This window comes from Arachis stenosperma, chromosome 1, assembly GCF_014773155.1.
Source record: "Arachis stenosperma cultivar V10309 chromosome 1, arast.V10309.gnm1.PFL2, whole genome shotgun sequence".
NCBI classification, from domain to species: Eukaryota; Viridiplantae; Streptophyta; class Magnoliopsida; order Fabales; family Fabaceae; genus Arachis; species Arachis stenosperma.
Genome location: NC_080377.1, coordinates 80,719,607 through 80,731,871, shown reverse-complemented (window position 1 = coordinate 80,731,871; position 12,265 = coordinate 80,719,607). Strand labels below are relative to the sequence as shown.

Here is a 12,265-nt window from a genome sequence, read left to right as displayed (position 1 = left end):
TCTTTTGAGTGGTGTTGTTCAGTGTCTTCCCACTCCTCAGTTGAACTGCTTGACATTCTCCTGTTATCTGTTTAGATATCTGCTGTTTTGCTTGATTCAACTGCAGTTCTATGTTCTCGTTAGCAACTTTAGTTTTATGTAGCATCTCTTTAAATTCTTCTAACTGTTCTGTCATCAGGAGCAATTGTTGATTAAGCTCAATCATCTGTTCTTGAGGATTAAGATCAGTGACTACTGCCATGACTTCCTCTTTTGGAGAGAACTCATTGCTAGAGTACAAATATTGGTTTCTAGCAACAGTGTCTATAAGCTCTTGACCCTCTTCAATTGTCTTCCTCATGTATATAGATCCACCAGTTGAGTGGTCTAAAGACATCTGAGCTTTTTCTGTAAGCCCATAGTAGAAGATGTCTAACTGTACCCACTCTGAAAACATTTCAGAGGGGCATTTTCTTAGCATACCTCTATACCTCTCCCAGGCATTATAAAGGGATTCATTATCCTCTTGTTTAAAGCCTTGGATGTCCAACCTTAGCTGTGTCATCCTCTTTGGAGGGTAAAAATGATTCAGGAATTTGTCTGATAACTGTTTCCATGTCCTTATGCTTGCTGTAGGTTGGTTATTCAACCACCTTTTAGCTTGATCTTTTACAGCAAATGGAAACAGTAATAGTCTGTAGACATCCTGATCCACCTCTTTATCATGTACTGTGTCAGCAATTTGTAAGAACTGTGCCAGAAACTCAGTAGGTTCTTCCTGTGGAAGACCGGAATACTGGCAATTTTGCTGCACTATGATAATGAGTTGAGGATTTAGCTCAAAGCTGCTTGCTTTGATGGGAGGTGTACAGATGCTACTCCCATATGCAGCTGTAATGGGGTTAGCATATGACCCCAGAGTCCTTCTGGACTGATCAATCCCACTTAGGTCCATAATGGATAAAGGGAAATGATATGGATTGCAAATAGATAAATTTTGTTTTTTTTTTTTTTGAATTTTTCGAAAAGATAAAATAAAACAAAAGAAAAATAAAATAACAATTCGAAATTTAAAAGAAAATAAGATCAAAGCAAATTGAAAACTGAATCAATTAGTTAATTAAAAGGATTTTGAGATCAGCAATTAGAAAGATATGATTGAAAAATTTTTATGAAAAAGATTTGACTTTTGAAATGAGGAAAGAGAAAAACAACAAAATGACACCAAACTTAAAATTTTTAGAAAATCAAACACTAATTTTCAAAAATTTTAAGGGGAAAACACAAAGAGGACACCAAACTTAGAATTTTTACGGATCAAAAAGGGACTGAAGACATGCAAATTCGAAAATTAAAAGAAAAACAAAAGCATGCAATTGACACCAAACTTAAGATATGAAACTAGACTCAACTAAAAGACTCTAAACCAACAAAAATAAAACAGTCCTAATCTAAGCAACAAGATAAGCCGTCAGTTGTCCAAACTCGAACAATCCCCGGCAACGGCGCCAAAAACTTGGTGCACGAAATTGCAATCACACTTTTGCAATCCCGCACAACTAACCAGCAAGTGCACTGGGTCGTCCAAGTAATACCTTATGTGAGTAAGGGTCGATCCCACGGAGATTGTCGGCTTGAAGCAAGATATGGTTATCTTGTAAATCTTAGTCAGGATATCAAAGATTATCAGGGTTGATTGTGAAAAGTAAAAGAACATGAAATAAGTACTTGTTTTGCAGTAATGGGGAACAGGTTGAGGTTTTGGAGATGCTCCGTCTTCTAAATCTCTGCTTTCCTACTGTCCTCTTCATCAAACACGCAAGGCTCCTTCCATGGCAAGCTGTATGCAAGGGTTTCACCGTTGTCAGTGGCTACCTCCCATCCTCTCAGTGGAAATGTTCAACGCACCCTGTCACGGCACGGCTATCCATCTGTCGGTTCTCAATCAGGCCGGAATAGAATCCAGTGATTCTTTTGCGTCTGTCACTAACGCCCAGCCTTCAGAAGTTTGAAGCTCGTCACAGTCATTCAATCATTGAATCCTACTCAGAATACCACAGACAAGGTTTAGACCTTCCGGATTCTCTTGAATGCCGCCATCAATTCTAGCTTATACCACGAAGATTCTGATTAAAGAATCCAAGAGATATCTACTCAATCTAAAGTAGAACGGAGGTGGTTGTCAGGCACGCGTTCATAGTTGAGAATATGATGAGTGTCACGGGTCATCATATTCATCCGGGTTAAGAACAAGTGATATCTTAGAACAGAAGCAAGCATGATTCAATAAGAAACAGTAGTAATTGCATTAATCCATCAAGACACAGCAGAGCTCCTCACCCCCAACCATGGGGTTTAGAGACTCATGCTGTAAGAAGTACACAAAGAAACGTGTAAAATGTCATGAGGTACAGATACAATGTCAAAAGATCCTATTAATAGTAAGCTAGTAACCTAGGGTGTACATAAATGAGTAAATGACTTAAAAATCCACTTCTGGGTCCACTTGGTGTGTGCTTGGGCTGAGCATTGAAGTTTTCATGTGTAGAGACCTTTTCTGGAGTTAAACGCCAACTTTCATGCCAGTTTGGGCGTTTAACTCCAATTTTTATGCCCGTTCCAGCGTTAAACGCTGGAAATTCTAAGGCTGATTTGCAACGCCGGTTTGGGCCATCAAATCTCGGGCAAAGTATGGACTATTATACATTGCTGGAAAGCCCAGAATGTCTACTTTCCAACGCCGTTGAGAGCGCGCCAATTGGGCTTCTGTAGCTCCAGAAAATCCACTTCGAGTGCAGGGAGGTCAGAATCCAACAGCATTTGCAGTCCTTTTCAGCCTCTAAATCAGATTTTTGCTCTGATCCCTCAATTTCAGCCAGAAAATACCTGAAATCACAGAAAAATACACAAACTCATAGTAAAGTCCAGAAAAGTAAATTTTAACTAAAAACTAATAAAAATATACTAAAAACTAACTAAATCATACTAAAAACATACTAAAAATAATGCCAAAAAGCGTATAAATTATCCGCTCATCAATCCTATTTCTTTTGAGATAATGTCTGCCTAACCAAGTCATTCAGTTCATTGGTGAGCAAAGGGGGTTCATCCACCCAAGTCTCATTACCAAATAACTCGGCATTCAACTTCATGATTGCTCCAAGGTACTTAGCAACTTGTTCTTCAGTAATATCTTCCTCCTCTTCAGAGGAAGAATATTCATCAGAGCTCATGAATGGCAGAAGTAGGTTCAATGGAATCTCTATAGTCTCTAGATGAGCCTCAGATTCCTTAGGTTCCTCAATTGGGAACTCCTTTTTGTCCAGAGGATGTCCCATGAGGTCTTCCTCACTGGGATTCACGTCCTCCTCCTCCTCTGTGCATTCGGCCACACCAAGTAAGGTTATGGCCTTGCACTCTCTTTTTGGGTTCTCTTCTGTATTGCTTGGGAGAGTACTAGGAGGAGTTTCAGTGACTTTTTTACTCAGTTGGCCCACTTGTGCCTCCAAATTTCTAATGGAGGACCTTGTTTCATTCATGAAACTTAGAGTGGCCTTAGATAGATCAGAGACTATGTTTGCTAAGCTAGAGGTGATCTGCTCAAAATTCTTTGTCTGTTACTGAGAGGATGATGGAAAAGGCTTACTATTGCTAAACATGTTTCTTCCACCATTATTAAAGCCTTGTTGGGGCTTTTGTTGATCCTTCCATGAGAAAATTGGATGATTTCTCCATGAGGGATTATAGGTGTTTCCATAAGCTTCACCCATGTAATTCACCTCTGCCATTGCAGGGTTCTCAGGATCATAAGCTTCTTCTTCAGAAGATGCTTCTTTAGTACTGTTGGATGCATTTTGTAATCCATTCAGACTCTGAGAAATCATATTGACTTGCTGAGTCAACATTTTGTTCTGAGGCAATATGGCATTCAGAAGAGAAGTGTTAGTAAATAAATAAAATAAATAGAAAAAGATGAGAGGGAGAGAATTTTGAAAATTGTTTTTTTTTTGAAAAATGGTTAGTGATTTTCGAAAAAAAAGTTAGAAGAGATAAAATTAGAATTTAAATCAATTAGTTAATTAAAAAGAATTTTAAAAAGGGTGAGGAGTTTTCGAAAATTAGAGAGAGAAAAGTAGTTAGGTGGTTTTGAAAAAGATAAGAAATAGTAAAACAAATAAAAAGTTGATTAGTTAGTTGAAAAAGATTTGAAAATCAATTTTGAAAAGATAAGAAGTTAAAAAAGTTTTTGAAATTGATTTTGAAAAAGATATGATTTGAAAAAGATATGTTTGAAAAGATATGATTGAAATTTATTTTGAAAAAGATTTGAAAAAGAAATTTAGAAGGATTTATTTTGAAAATTAAAGTTAATGACTTGACTAATAAGAAATCAAAAGATATGATTCTAAAATTTAAAGTTTGAATCTTTCTTGACAAGAAAGTAACAAACTTGAAATTTTTGAATCAAAACATTAATTGTTAGTGTTAATTTCGAAAATTATGAAATAAAGATAAGAAAAAGATTTTGAAAATCAATTTAAAAAATTTTCAAAAATATAAAAGAAAAATGAAAAAGATTTGATTTTTGAAAAAGTTTTGAAAAGATAAGATTTTTTGAAATTGAAATCATGACTTGACTAACAAGAAACAACTTATTTTAAAAATTTTTGACTAAGTCAACCCAAAGATTTCAAAAACAATGAGTAAAATAAGGAAAAGATATTTTTTTGATTTTTGAATTTTTAATGAGGAAAGAGAAAAACAACTAAATGACTCAACACATAAAAATTTTAGAGTAAAACAAATGATGCATGCAAGAACACTATGAATGTCAAGATGAACACCAAGAACACTTTGAAGATCATGATGAACATCAAGAACTTATTTTTGAAAAATTTTCAAGAAAAGAAAAACATGCAAGACACCAAACTTAGAAAATTTTCATGCTTATACACTAAGGATTCAAGAATGCATATGAAAAACAAGAAAAGACACAAAACAATAAAATGTAAAGATCAAACAAGAAGACTTGTCAAGAACAACTTGAAGATCATGAAGAATGCAATGCATAAAATTTTTGAAAAATGCACAAATTTTTAAAACATGCAATTGACACCAAACTTAAAAATTGACACTAGACTCAAACAAGAAACACAAAATATTTTTGGTTTTTTTAAGATTTTATTAATTTTTTTTGGATTTTTTCGAAAAATATCTTTTTAGAAAAACGAAAACAAAGAAAAAAATTTTTGAAAAGAAAATAAAGGTTGAAACAAGAAGAAAATTACCTAATCTAAGCAACAAGATGAACCGTCAGTTGTCCAAACTCGAACAATCCCCGGCAACGGCGCCAGAAACTTGGTGCATGAAATTGTGATCTCAATGGCGCCAACAACTTAGTTGTGCGAACCAGCAATGGCGCCAACAATTGTAATCTCAACTCTTTTTCACAACTTCGCACAACTAACCAGCAAGTGCACTGGGTCGTCCAAGTAATAAACCTTACGTGAGCAAGGGTCGATCCTACGGAGATTGTCGGCTTGAAGCAAGCTATGGTCACCTTGTAAATCTCAGTCAGGCGGATTCAAATGGTTATGGAGTTTTAATAATTAAAATATAAATAAAGCGTAAAATAAAGATAGAGATACTTATGTAATTCATTGGTGGGAATTTCAGATAAGTGATTGGAAATGCCTCATCCCTTCTAAATCTCTACTTTCCGACTGCCTTCATCCAATCCTTCATACTCCTTTCTATGGCAAGCTGTATGTTGGGTGTCACCGTTGTCAATGCTACTTCCCGTCCTCTCAGTGAAAATGGTCCTCTACGGTTTCCCGCATGGCTAATCAGCTGTTGGTTCTCGATCATGTTGGAATAGGATTTACTATCCTTTTGCATCTATCACCACGCCCTACAGTCGCGAGTTTGAAGCTCGTCACAGTCATCCCATCCTAGATCGTACTCGGAATACCACAGACAAGGTTTAGACTTTTCAGATCTCAAGAATGCTGCCAATGGATTCTAGCTTATACCACGAAGACTTTGATCTCACGGAATGGAAGGCTCTGTTGTCAGGAGAGGCAACCATGCATCGTGGACCAGGAATCCAAGAAACACACACTCTAGCTTTCGCAGGTAGAACGGAAGTGTTTGTCAGGCACGCGTTCATGAGTGAGAATGGTGATGAGTGTCACGGATCATCACATTCATCAGGTTGAAGTGTGAATGAATATCTTAGAATAAGAATAAGCATGAATTGAATAGAAAATAGTAGTACTTTGCATTAATACTCGAGGAACAGCAGATCTCCACACCTTAATCTATAGTGTGTAGAAACTCCACCGTTGAAAATACATAAGAACAAGGTCTAGGCATGGCCGAATGGCCAGCCTCCCCAAATAGCATGTGAATACGAAAAATAAGGAAAAAGACCCCTTGTACAGTAGTAAAAAGTTCTATTTATACTAAACTAGTTACTAGGGTTACATAAATGAGTAAATGATTCAGAAATCCACTTCCGGGCCCACTTGGTGTGTGCTTGATGCCAGGGCATCTAGGCCATTTTCACTGACCTTTTCTTTACTGTTTTAAGGTTGTTTCATGCATTTTTTTAGTAAATAAGGCAAGTTTTGGATGAAAATACACTTACACCTTGATTCAAGCAACTTTTGTGAATTTTACATGATTTCATGAGGATTTTGCTAGACTTGAATGATAAATTGAATGGCAAATAGCTTGCAACGTTAAGGAGAAAAGTGATCACCAATAACACCCACGAAGCCATCATAAGCCCACGTTAATTGCCACGTTAACTAAGTTAACGTGGTGACAAAAGAAAGCTCCAACGTTAGTGGTAAACATGAACACCACTAACGTTCCAAGATTTGGCAATGAGCCACGTTAAAAGTCACGTTAACTTAGTTAACGTGAACTCTAACGTGGAAGAGAGGAAAAATGCCAACGTTAGTGACACTCACCTTTGTCACTAACGTTGGATCAACTAGCATTGCCCACGTTAGTGGTCACGTTAAGACCACTAACGTGAAAGTTAACGTAGAGCTGAGATTGATGAGCCAACGTTAGTGACACTCACCTTTGTCACTAACGTTGGAAGATGGCATTACTACCACGTTAGTTAACGTAAGCCCTAATGTGGAGAGTAGGGGCACTTTGAGCATTAGTGACAAAGGTAAGTGTCACTAACGCTCTCGAAGGTGAGGCATAGCCACGTTAAGAGCCACGTTAGTTACACTAACATGAACTCTAACGTATGGACAAAGGGCACAAGGCAACGTTAATGGGAAAGGTGAATCCCAATAACGCTTGTGAAGGGTTATAAGCCAACGTTATTGGGAAAGGTGAGTCCCAATAATGCTAGCGAAGATTTACAAGGCAACGTTAATGGTCACGTTAGTGCCACTAACGTTGGAGTTAACGTAGGCTATATGGGGTTGGAACGTTAGTGAAAATTGTGATTGCCACTAACGTTCTCGAACCTACAATGTCACTTAACGTTAACTTCACTAATGCCCATGCCTAAATCATACTTCTCCACAAGCTGGGCCCACTAAAGATTGGAACTGCTTCAACTCAAGATCCAAAGCCCACATCCAAGACTTGAAGAACTCACTAGAAGATCAAGAGGAGTAGTATATATAGGAGTAGTTTTGAACTATAGAGAAGCTTGACACCTTGGAGAACTACTCTCTGTATATTTACTTTTTTGCATTTTTAGCTTGAATGTATTATTTTATGCCATTTTTCATTTCTAGAGCTATGAACAACTAAACCCCTTTCATTGGGTTAGGGAGCTCTGTTGTAATTTGATGGATCAATTATAGTTTTCATTTTCTTCTTCTTTCTTCTCTTTTGATTCACTAGAAAGCTTTCAATCTTAACTCAATTGGTTAGTTGTCTTGAAAAAGAAACTCTCCATAATTGGATCTCCTCTGAGCCTTGGAAAAGGGATGAGGAGATCGTGCTAGAAATGCTTTCTCATGTTGGACCAAATTGGGGTCTGGGCGGATATAGTGACATGTAACCCTCCTAACACTTTGATTTGGAAATACATGTGGTATAATCAGTGACCATACTTCATCTCTTCTCATGAGCAATTAAATCAAGGAATGGGGCAATTGTTCAAGCTTAGATAGATTGGATTACCAAGGAATTGGAATCTAATCACCTAAGATTGCCAAGGAGATCAATAGATGCATTGATTGAGGAAGAGATGAAAATGAACTTGATCCTGAGAATACAACATCTCCTGAGCCCAATGAATTCCCGATTCTGATCTTACCCATTCTCTTTATTTTTTGTCATTTATTTTCATGCTCATTACCCTAAATTCCCATTTAAGATTCTGCACTTTAATTTCTGCTATTTACTTTTCCGTCATTTAATTTTCTGCAATTCTCAAACTACACTCTGTTTAGCTCAACTAGCATACTCTTCCAACTAAAGTTGCTTGACCAATCAATCCCTGTGGGATTCGACCTCACTCTATTGTGAGTTTTTACTTGACGACAAATTCGGTATACTTGCCGAAGGGAAATTTGTTGAGACAAGTTTTCGTGCATCAAGTTTATGGCGCCGTTGCCTAGGATTGATTTTGTATCAACAATGATTAAGTTGGAAGCTCACTAGATTGGGCATTTTTCCTTGTTTGTTTAGTTTATTCAGTCATTTATTGTCACTTTGTTTAACTTCTTCCTCATCCTCTATACCCTCTCTATTTTTCTTTCTTTCTTTGTTATTATCTACAATTCTACTCACTAACCCACTAACTGTTTGATAATTTGCATCACTCACACTAACAATCACTCTAACAAGAATAACCTCTTCATTTTATCTCTTGCTGCGTGGTGTGTTAGTTGTATGACAGGGAGAAGAGGGGGAACTTCAACTTCCTTCGATTCAGAACCTGAGAGAACCCTCTGGAGATTTAGGAGGGAAGCAAGAGGGAAAGGAGTTGTTGGTGCTGAGGAAGAGGAAGAGTACTTTGAACCCAACATGGAAGAGAACTTGGAAAACAATCATGAAGAAGAAGCTCACAACCATGCTAGAGAAGGCCTGTAAATCATGCTGGGCAAGAAAGGAGAGTTCTAGGCTCCTACATCAATCCAAATTCAGGAATCTGTGGAAGTAGCATCCAGAAGCCCACCATACATGCCAACAACTTTGAACTAAAACCCCAGCTCATCACCCTTATTCAGAACAACTGCTCATTTGGAAGAAGTGCTCAAGAAGACCCCAATCAACATCTAACCACCTTCCTGAGAATTTGTGACACTGTGAAATTTAATAGAGTCCACCCGGATGTCTATAGGCTGTTGTTGTTCCCTTTTTCACTCAGGGACAAGGCATCCAAGTGGCTTGAATCCTTTCCAAAGGAGAGTTTGACAAATTGGGAAGATGTGGTGAACAAATTTTTGGCAAGATTCTACCCTCCTCAAAGAAATAACAGGCTGAGAGCTGAGGTGCAGACTTTCAAGCAACAAGATGGTGAGACTCTCTATGAGGCATGGGAGAGGTTCAGGGACTTAACAAGAAGATGCCCACCAGATATGTTCAATGAATGGGTTCAACTTCACATTTTCTATGAAGGTCTTTCCTATGAGTCAAAGAAGGTTGTAGATCATTCATCAGGGGCTCTTTAAACAAGAAGAAAACCATTGAAGAAGCCATAGTAAAGTCCAGAAATATGAATTTTGCTTAAAAACTAATAAAAATATACTAAAAACTAACTAAATCATACTAAAAACTATGTAAAAACAATGCCAAAAAGCGTATAAATTATCCGCTCATCACATGCCACACCCTTGTTGGAGCTTCATGCACCTTTTTTGGTTTGGTGGACTGGCGTGCCACGCCCAGGACTTAAGTGGAATACTCATGATGATGGTTAAACTCACAAGCTTGCGTGTGACCCCCAGAGTACCAAGTGGCACGCCTTCGATGCTGCTTCTTCCCTTCTCCTCTGCTCAATTAAACTGGCGTGCCACGCCTTCGACTTGGCATGCCACGCTCATTGTGGAGGATAGAGATGGCGTGCCACACGAGTTTTGACATGCTACGCCCCTTGCAAGTCTTCCAAGATCCCTCTCTGGCCAGAATACCTGGCGTGCCGTGCCCAGCAGTGGCGTGCCACGCCCATTTTAAAGGTTGGAGTTCCCTTTTTTGTAAAAGATAACTGGTGTGCCACACCCAGCATTGGCGTGCCAAACCCATTGTAAAGCTTGTCCATCCATGTTCGGGGAAAGATAGCTGGCGTGACACGCCATAGTAGCTCATCATGGTGTCTCTTCTGGAAACTGTAACTGGCATGCCATGCTTGGCCTTGGCCTGTCACGCCCATTGAAATTCTTCATGGACTCTTTCTGGGAAGTATAATTGACATGACATGCCTATAAGAATCCTTTAAATCTTGCTCCCTGGGAACAATAGCTGGCAGGCCATGCCTCATAGCTAGTGTGCCACGCCTGACGAAGGACCAAACGTGGTTTTAGGTTTTTACAAAATAGATTTTCGTTTCAAGTATAGTTCCAAACCCAACATTTGATCCTAATCAAATTATTATCCTAAAGATGTCACAATTCAAATCAAATCTAAACCGAGAGTATTTAGACTCCCGAGTAGTTCTCCCTAGGAACTAGTAACAACAAGTGCAGACAAGGGGTTTTTCAATGAAAGTAATAAAGGAATAAAAGAACTATGTGTGTAATATAAACAAGTAAAGCTATAAAGTGATGAAAAAGGTGGTTCAAAACATAAATGAAATCTTAGCTTGGGATGAGTTATGGAATCCCTTCCTTGCCATAACTACAACTATGATAATTATGATGGATTAATCTCACTAAGTCAACCCTTAACATCGAAGGATAAGTTAAATGAGCATAATTGTTATCAATCCACAAATCCTAACTAACTTACCTTACTAGTTGATAAAAAGCTAGCGTTAGTGGAAACAATAACAACTAACAACCCAAGAATTATCACTAAATGTTGGACATTATAGCTCTAGTAATCCATAAACTCATTTTCCCCAAGCCAAGGGGTGGAAATCTACCCCATAACTAAGATTGGCAGTTCATCAAACACATAGAGGGCATAAACATAAAACATGGCAAAATTGGGAAAATGGTAAAATCTATGAACCATAAATGATCAAAATCAATAAAAACAACTCAACAAACATATAAAAACCATCAAACATCAAATTAAACAACTAGAAATCCAAAATTGCAAAGCAAAGTAAATATTCACAAAGAAAATTAAAGTATAAGGAAATGTAGAACAAGTAATGTAATAAAAGAAGAATTAAAGAAATACTTACAATGAAATAGCAAAATCCAAAAGCAAGACTTGAACTACAAAATTCTACAAACCCTAATTAAAACCCTAAGAGAGAATTTTCTACTCTATACTACTCTTACTCCTACTATGTGTTTTTCCTACTCTAAGATGGCTCTCTTTCATATGGCATCAATTCCCCTTGATATAGCACTTCCCATTCAGCATCAAGCTTTCCAAAACTAGGCTAAAGGCCCCCAAAATCGCGCAGCACATGTTTCACTAATGAAACCATGTGCAGGGACCTGTGCGTATGTAAAGATGTGTGCGTACGCAAATGTGCTTGTGCGCATGCACGCATGCTAAATTCCTTTTCGTGTGTACGCACGCATCCTTGTGCGCACACACGTATGGCTGTGTGCTTTCTCCTTGTTTTCTTCATGTTTTCTCCCTTTGTACATGATTCCTTCCAATTTTGCATATCCATTCTTGTCTCTTTAGCCTGAAATAACTCAACAAACATATCACGGCATCGAATGGAATAAAAGTGGGATTAAATTTCTCAATATAAGCACAAAAACACATGTTTTCACATTTAAGTTCAATTTAGGGATCAAATACAAAAGTATGTTATTTTAGTGAATAAGTGTGAGTCTATATGATGAAATCCATTCAATTCAAGGTAAAATATATCGTCAAATATGGACTCATCAATGCCTCATAGCTGGTGTGCCACGCCTCATAGCTGGCGTGCCACCCCCGTTCAAAATGGTGGCGTTTGCATGCAGTGGCACGCCCAGCACATACGCCTAGCTCCTTTTTCTTGCTTTCTCCCTCTTTTGTTGCTCTTTTCACCTGAAATTCAAGCAAGACTTATTTCAAAGCAATGTCCCATAATTTCACCATATAGTTCGTGTAATTTCATCAATTGAATGAGAATTCATCAATTCTATGGTCCTTTTAGATGAGAGAAAGAGATAGACGATGTAAGTCA

General features: G+C 37.8%; 1 non-coding gene across 1 annotated transcript; it reads right to left on the bottom strand.

Moving 5' to 3' along the window:
- Positions 1-9,443: 9,443 nt before the first annotated feature.
- On the bottom strand, positions 9,444-9,550 carry LOC130950554 (small nucleolar RNA R71). The gene has a single exon (XR_009073629.1). It is a non-coding gene; the product is annotated as a small nucleolar RNA R71 (small nucleolar RNA).
- Between the last annotated feature and the right edge of the window lie 2,715 nt (positions 9,551-12,265).